The sequence below is a fragment of the Canis lupus genome, chromosome 14, assembly GCF_011100685.1.
Source record: "Canis lupus familiaris isolate Mischka breed German Shepherd chromosome 14, alternate assembly UU_Cfam_GSD_1.0, whole genome shotgun sequence".
Lineage (NCBI taxonomy): Eukaryota > Metazoa > Chordata > Mammalia > Carnivora > Canidae > Canis > Canis lupus.
Window position 1 is genome coordinate 39,788,140 of NC_049235.1, and position 8,201 is coordinate 39,796,340.

Sequence of the window (8,201 nt, forward strand, 5' to 3'; positions counted from 1 at the left end):
GGAGAAAAGACATACTTTTTTTTTTTTTTTTTTTTTGAGGAGGGGCCGCCTGGAAGCCTCTCTTAGAAACTTTATTCTCATGAAGAAAGATGGGAATTAGAATGAAAATAAACATCTTTTGTTTAGAGCAGCCGGTTTAAATGTGTGCTGTTTCCAGACCCCTTAGCAGAAAGCCAGCCATTTCCATGGCAGCACAGTGACATCATTTCATAGCTCTTCTATGTGGGAATAACAACCAACAGCCCTTCTGCCCTCACCTTCAGATGCCACCCCTCATCCCGGCCTCAACTTGCCATCAGCAGGGGCACCATTGACGGCCCCTGTAACATCCAGGGGGACTGCATTGCAGCGATCGTTTGTTTTTGGGGAGGGGTGGTAATTACCAGCACATGATTATTTTATTTTGTCTGAATTATTTACGATGGAAGGAAGCAGTTTGGAGGGGAGGGGATGCTAAGGAGTGTGTTCAACTCCACTCGCTTGCATTGATTCTAGCCAGAGCGAGAAGAGCAAACCTATTAAGAAGAAAAATCACTTCCTTTCCTTTTTCTCTTTCCTCTCCTACCCCTAGGTCTTGGAAATAAATAAATAATGCAAAGAGAAGCCCTGGTGGCTGCAGGGAGGGGCCAGCGGCTGGGGACTGGTCCCCATTACTGCAGGTGAGTGCCTGGAGCTCTCCGTGGTTCTGTTCTCTCTCCTCCTCCCATCTGGCCTGATGGTGGATAATGAGCACCACGTATGGATTTAAATCCCATTTAGAGGATATTCCCTTATGGAATTTGTGATCAGGAAAGTTGGGTTTTAACCCCAGATGTGCCATTCCCTTGTTGTTTTTACATTTAAGAGTTAGAGCTTCTGACTTCCAAAAGAACTTGTGGATGGTATATAGAGGCAAACAGTGCATGAAGACCCCTTTGGGGATAAAACAGAATGGAAGCTGCGGGAAGAGACAATGACTGTAACAGTTGGCCAATAGGAGCGCAGTGCTTTTGTGCTTCCATTCCTCCTTTGCAAAATAGGAAAAGCAAACCCACCTCCTGCCCTGTGAAGCGCGAGGTACAGAAATCTCTGTGAGAAGAGGTGTCAGATCATTTTGGCAAGATAATGAATTTTTCTATTAAGAAAACAAACAAATATGTAAATAGAGGCCGAGTGCCCCTCTGACCTGACTCTATTGCATACCTGCAGAACAGCCCCTGGCACACTCAAGAGGGGGAGCTGGGGCCTTCTCAGTATGTGTTGGCATGAACGTGTGGGTGAGCCACCTGAGAGACAAGGGGAGGGACCCTAACTAAGCGAGATAGTGGCTATATTAATTTTTTCTTCATTGAAGAACTTTTGAACAGAAGGTTAAAATACTTACAAATTCATAATAGGTATGCATTGGAAGACTTTGTGATAAAATGAATGTCTCTGCATCTACCCACCCAAATTAAGAAATATAGTACATTATTATCACCATTGAGACTCTAATAATGCCCTTCTTACTCCCAGAGGTAACCCCTATCCTGATTTTATGCATGTTATGCTCCAGATATGCCTCTATTTATATGTTGATGATGTGATTTTTTCTATTATGGCTTCATTTTCAAGTCCTCATTATTTAAACTCCTCTCATGCTCCTGCTTTTTAAAAACAAATTTTCCATGTTTGAACCATATGTAAATGGAATCATACTGTTATATTCTTCTATGAATTGCTTTTCTTCACTCAATATTATATTTGTGAGATTTGTCTAAGTTGATACATGTAACATACTTTATTCATACTCACTACTGTTTGTTATTCCGTTGTGTGAATACTCTGAGACTTATTTATCCATCCTTTTCTTGATGACCATCTGGATGTCTCCATTTTTTTTGTTATTACAAGCCATATTTCCATGAATATTCTAATCCAATCTAGTCTCTTGGTCTAAAAATTTCTCCATTATATATGCCCGAGAGTAGTGTTGCTAGCTCATAGGGAATGAGCAGCTTCAACTTTATTAGATCATGCCAAGATCTGAGTGGTTGTCCAAGTTGCACTCCCAATAGCGCTTTTTAAGAAGAAACTCAAGGATGTGAATCAACCATGGGCTGATTCAGCTGTTCTCAAATATCTGTGTTAAGAGGAAAGAGAGCCAGCATGGCTAAGAAGAATCCTCAGATAATGATGATAGTGACATGACGTTGGCCAGGCACTGTCTTCGACACTTCACACATGGGGACTCATTTCATTTTTATAATTACTTTAAGAAGTTTGTACTATTATCCTCACCTGCAGGCAAGAAAATCTGAGCCCTGAAAGGTTAATTAATTTCACTGGTAAATGTAGGATCTGGAATTTGAACTGTTGCTCTGAACCCCATGCCTCATTTTAGCCATTAACCTATGAGTTCACTCTAGATGAGCCAGTAATAAGGGCAGCTTCACGACTGATGAGTGATTGGCTACTTTGCCATTCAGGATGGAGCTTACCTTTCCAGTCATACTACTTATCACACACTGCCTTTTGCAGTTCTCCTCGCTGAGAGCTTTGATTGTATTTCGACTTCATCAGAATTTGATTGTTAAGAAACAAAGAAAACCATTCTTTCTTGGGCAGCATGGAATTTGGATGACCTCTTTGGCTAATGTCAGAGAAAATGTCAGAAGGAATTCTTAAACCCAACACCCCAAATCCTAACTTAGCATAGCCTACCTGAAGTTGATGCTATGGTTATCGACACTTGGCTAGACAAGAAGAGAAATAATTGCTGCCACTGGCCCATCCTAGGTACTGTAGTTTGCATGACAAAGTGCAGGGGGAGGATATTGACTATTTCAAAGGCTGCTCAAAATTGCTAAAATATGACATAATAATGCTGTCACAAGGCACATAGGCATTGCTATTTTTTGTCATGAAAACATCAGCAGAAATGAAGAACCATACATAAATTCATACCTTAAGATCAATAAAGCTGTATTTTTTTGGTCCAAATTATTCAGATTATTCTTTTGCATGATATTTTCAGTCCTCAACTCTCCACTTCCCTTTGTCTGTACACAGACATTTGAACAGGACAGAAAAGTGATGTTGCTGAAATTTAATACCTGGAATCCTTCTCTATGATCTGTCTTTAAAAGTAAACATTATTTCACATATGATTAACAGCAATGTTCTCAAGACAATGATTTCTATTTTTGTTTGTTTGTTTAAAATAGGGATGTTTATATGAAAACCCAGTACAAGGACTAAACTATTAAGCTCCTCCTAAGTCAAAGTAGGCATATTTCATGTTGAAATATGTCATTTTAATGTTGAAAGAAAAGAAAGTTTTTAAAGATTTGGCCTATAGAGTAAATTTCAAAATGGGAAACAACACTGGTCCTGTAACTGATATTTATCTTCTCCTGGTGAGTTCAATTCCCTGTAGCAGCATAGAGAGGAAAAGAAAATATTGGAACTTAGAGTAATAAAGTGAATACAGCAGGCTCTGCATGTGTGAATGACACTTCCTTCACAAAATGAGAGTAACTGGAAGGCCTAAGACATATTCCCCTTTTCTGAAAATATCCCAGATGGTTTGACTTTTACCAATGTATTTACTGTCTTGAATCTCACCAGTGGGAGAATCACTGGGCTTTGGGACAGGCCCCTTTAGGAAGTCAAATGTCTTGGAGACTGTTAAGAAACAATGGGCTATTCATTTGTGACTATGAATTGGATCAATCGGATGGTTTTCCTTTTGGCAACCAATTGGGAGGGGTCTACAATGTGGAGTTCAAAGTTCTGAAACTAGGGGCTGAAGTAATTAGGAGGACGTACATGAAGGATGAGTGAGCACCAAGGTGAGGGGTTTAGGGAAGCCATGATGATGCTGAGTCCACAGGGAGAAATGGGAACAATGTTAAGAGGATAAAGGAAGTGAGCTGGGAAGACAAATTTGGCTTACTTTAAAAAATGTGACTATAGGGGTGCCTGGATGGTTCAATTGGTTAATCATCTGACTTGATTTTGGCTCAGGTCATGATCTCAGGGATCTGATCTCCACGTGGAGTCTGCTTGAGATTCTCTCTGCCTGCCCCTGTCCATACTCTCTCTCCTCTCTCAATATAAATAAATAAAATCTAAAAAAAAAAAAAAAAAGAAAAAGAAAAAATGTGACTGCATCATAGAACTGTCTGATTCTAGGCCACTGATGTTATTCTTTTTAGCATTAAATCAGTTTTGGTGAGCTAATATGATAAACTATGATTTACAATTTTATTTTTAAGGAAAAATGCATTCAGAAGCTAATAGATTGAATGATTAGCTCTAATTCTTCACTCCCTTACTTTAGGCTCATGTAGGAGGAGTGTATTTTACTATCCCTTGACTTTGGGCTCATCCATAGAACTTGATTTTGGCCAACCGCATGTGGGCAAAGTGTGCCAGTACTGACTCTAGGGCTTTAGAGGCTTTGTCTTTTTCTGCTTGCCTTCTTGTGCCTTATGCACTTCTCCTCTCTCTATGGGATGATCTTTCATGGATAGCTGCTACCCATTTAGCTGAGTTGCAACTTGAAGGAAAGCCATGGAACCTGAACATCAGCTTAAATTTGTTGATGTGTAGCTTACTTGAAGATATGTGAGAATAAATGCTAGTTGGTTTTTAAGTCACCGAGTTTTGGGATGGTTTGTTACACAGAATCTTTGTGGCAATAGCTAACTGATACATAGAGTTCTAAAGAACTCTCTTATAAGTGAATTATTGGAATATGAATTTTCCTGTGTTGCAACAAGATCATTATCCTCTTTTTAAAGAGAATTTTAAAAATTCAGTTCTAGGTCAGTGATAGGACAAGTACACAATTTGTTACCTGATAAGACAAAGATTAACAAAGACTATGTCTTGCACTTTAGCTTAGCACTACTAGCTATTGCATATAGGGATGGTTTTCAGACAACTCTATCAAGTACTGGTGCCTCCAGGGAGTTCTCATAAAGGCTGTCTTGTAGTGGAATTTCCCTCTCTCCCTCCTTCACCTAGCTTCAACCGTATCAGAGCTACTTTTATTTGTTTTGCATAGTGGGCTTCTTTGTAAGGTTTTGTCCAATTAAAAAGCTGAGATAAGTTTGAACACCTTCAGTGAACTCCTTGCTTTTCTTGGAACTCACACTTTCCCACACTTGTACATCTCTTCCTTCTGCCCAGATTGATCTCTTAGCTTCTCTATAGAAAGCTCCTATTCATTCTTCAATACTCATGATCTCAAAATATGTCTTTGATATTTCTTCCTTCAGAAGATGGAGCCTCATTGCCATGCCCTTAAGTGTGGGCTGACCTGAGTAACTTTGAAAAAAGTGGGATATGTAGGAAGTGACAGTGTGGGATGTCTAAGATTAGGACCTCTCTCTCTCTGTCTCCGTCTCAGTCTCTTAGTTCACTCATTCTTGGGAAATCCAGCTGCCATTTTATGAGAACACTCAAGCAACCTGACAGAGAGGTCCAGTAAGATTAACTGAGGCCTCTTGCCAACAGCCATGTGAGTGATCTTGATTGCAACCTAATGAGAAACCTTAACTCTCCAATTCTTGACTCACTGAAATTGTGAGGGAAAAAAAAAGTTAGCTTTAAGCTGCCCTGTTTGGGGTAATTTATTATGCAGCAATATAGGTATCCCCTGCTTTCTGAAAGTTTATGTCACTTCACTTTTATGAAAGGCTATTAGTACACTGATGGCTTTCTTCATAAAAGTGAAAATCTTCAGATTTCTTTAGGTTAGTGAAAAAAGGCACTAATTTTGGTTAGCAAAAACCGGTACTTACGTGGGTCTTTTATAAAAGCTGCTCTTCTGAAATTCCTAAGTATTAATATTTTTCTTCTTTTTCATAACTTTTAATATATACCTGATTTGCATAGTTTATCCCATTGCATTATCTATTTATATATCTGTCTTCCCCATTAAACTATGAGATACTTTGTTCTCAGATGCCTGGCATGGTTCTTGACATTTTATATATTAGATAAAAGATTTTAAAAAATAGCCTCAGCCCAAATCTGAAAAAAAATCACTCAGAGAATAAGACAAAGGATAAAAAAGAGTTATCTCTATCTCCACCACAGTAATTCTCAGTTCAGACCAGAGACGATAAAAAAAGCAGAAAACCTTCAAATGAAGTCAATACTATATATATATTTTTATAGCTTGTGAGCATATAAAACAGTTCTCTTGTTTTGGCATATGATAGACATTCCTGCTCAGATGGTGTGTCTGAAATCATGGGGTCTGTAAAAGACTAGGATTGGTGTTTTGGGTTTATAGGTGAACAAGTTGGAAATCTATCACCATCCAAAACAAGCTCTGGATTTATGGCTTTGATCAAGTGTAAATAGAAGGTAGTATATAATTTACTAAGCTATAGAGGATGTTTGACGTTTTTTAGAAGCCGGAGCTACAAAGTCAAATCAAAATGGTGAAGCTGGTATCTGGTTAATTCCATGTGGACCCAGTAATTTGGAATGAGTTTTTGGCTATGCCAGACTATACAGGCCCTGAAAAATTGGGTATTTAAAATTGAGATTTGATGATGATGATTTGTGTTTCTATTTCAGTGGTCATCTAGATATTAGTAGAAAAATACTCTGGAACATCTGGAGGTCAATCGAATAACCTAGAACTGCCATGTAATATCAGGTCTCAAGTTCATGACTCAAGATGGCTCAAATGGCCCCTCAGGTGACAGGGTTTAGCTTCTAATGCAATGTTTTTCAGACTGAGGTCTGTGGGCTTATAATTTTAAGGATCCACAAGTTCTTACATTTAGAAAACTGTGATAGAGACAATAAATGCTTCCTCGGAGGAGGTATTATTGATTTTTCATCTGGGTAGTCAAGGGAAGGTTTTATGAGGGAGCTGGCGTCCGAACTGGCCCTCAAGGACAGGCCCTGCATGCTTTCTCTTAACAAATGACATCAAGTGTCCATTTAAACTATCTGCTTGAGAAAATGCCCCACTTCCAGGGGCCATTCATTACTTCCTGGTTTTCCTTGAGAGCTTCAATGTGTTAGTTATATTTAATTATGGTATGGCCCAGAGAGAAGATGGAGTAGAAACAGTGTGTGGATGGAGCCATGGAGGAAAGGAGAGGGTGGGGCTTGCAGAGGGGAAAGAAAACAGTTCAGGTTGGCTGGAGTGCAGGGCAGATACAGGGTACAGTAGACCAAAGGTGCAAAGTCTATTGTGAAGGCCAAGGCTCAAGAGTGTATATTTATTTTTTCTGTATTTAGGCAAAGGAGGAGGTGTGTGTGTGTGTGTGTGTGTGTGTGTGTGTGTGTGTGTCTCAGGATTGGTCATTTTATGCCGATGGGGATGGGTCTGACAACATTACAACTAACATAAATTGATGGTCCTATTGTTGAATAACCGTGTCAGTATCATTTTGTTTTAGAACTGTTGCTCATCAGTAAAACTGTTGGGCATGTGGGGACTTTTCAATGTACATGTCACTTTTGATCCTTGGAGAAGACACGGGAGACACACCCTTGCTGACAAAGTAGACCTGGGCAGTTGTGTCTAAACTGCATCATCCTGCTCACTTTTACCCCCACCCGGACAGGTTAAATCCAACTCAGCAGCTGATTGTGGACGAACTGATCCATTGCCTGAGCTGAGCTAATCAGATTCTGTCTTATGGGGATTTGAAATTCAGGCACTGAGAAACTCAGTGGGTAAGATGAAGATGGTGCTGGAACTGAAAGTTTGTTCCAAGTGAGACCATGTGGAAAGCAGAGGAAGCTTACCGAGAGACCAAAGTGAAGAAAGAAGAAGAGCATGGCCAAGATGAAACCCACAGAGAGACAATAACCCGGGCTTCGTTCCAGTTTCAGTTCCAGTTATGACTTGGCCTATATCTCATTTGTTTCCTGTCTGTACTTTCCATTCTTTTTAGGATTGCCTGTTGCATCTTTACAATAAAATTCTCTATGTGTAAACTAATTTGAGTGGGTTACTCTCTCTTGCATACACACATAACCCTTCTAAAATAATGTTGAATTTTCAAATGGAGCCATTCATTTCCTAGAGACCATCAGGCTGCAGTGAGTATCATCAGTTTCCCAGTGCAGGTGCTAGCTAAATCCTCTTTCACCATGAAGACATGAATTGCTTCAGTTTATTAGTGAGGACTCTGGGAGACAAGTTGGCAAGTGCAACTTGACACTGCTGGATGGGACTCCATCTCGAGGCGCCCAGGGTT

General features: G+C 39.7%; 1 long non-coding RNA gene across 1 annotated transcript; it reads left to right on the top strand.

Moving 5' to 3' along the window:
• Positions 1-257: 257 nt before the first annotated feature.
• On the top strand, positions 258-7,938 carry LOC111098688. The gene is made up of 3 exons (XR_005369211.1): positions 258-375; positions 572-659; positions 7,563-7,938. It is a non-coding gene; the product is annotated as an uncharacterized LOC111098688 (long non-coding RNA).
• The last annotated feature ends 263 nt before the right edge of the window (positions 7,939-8,201 follow it).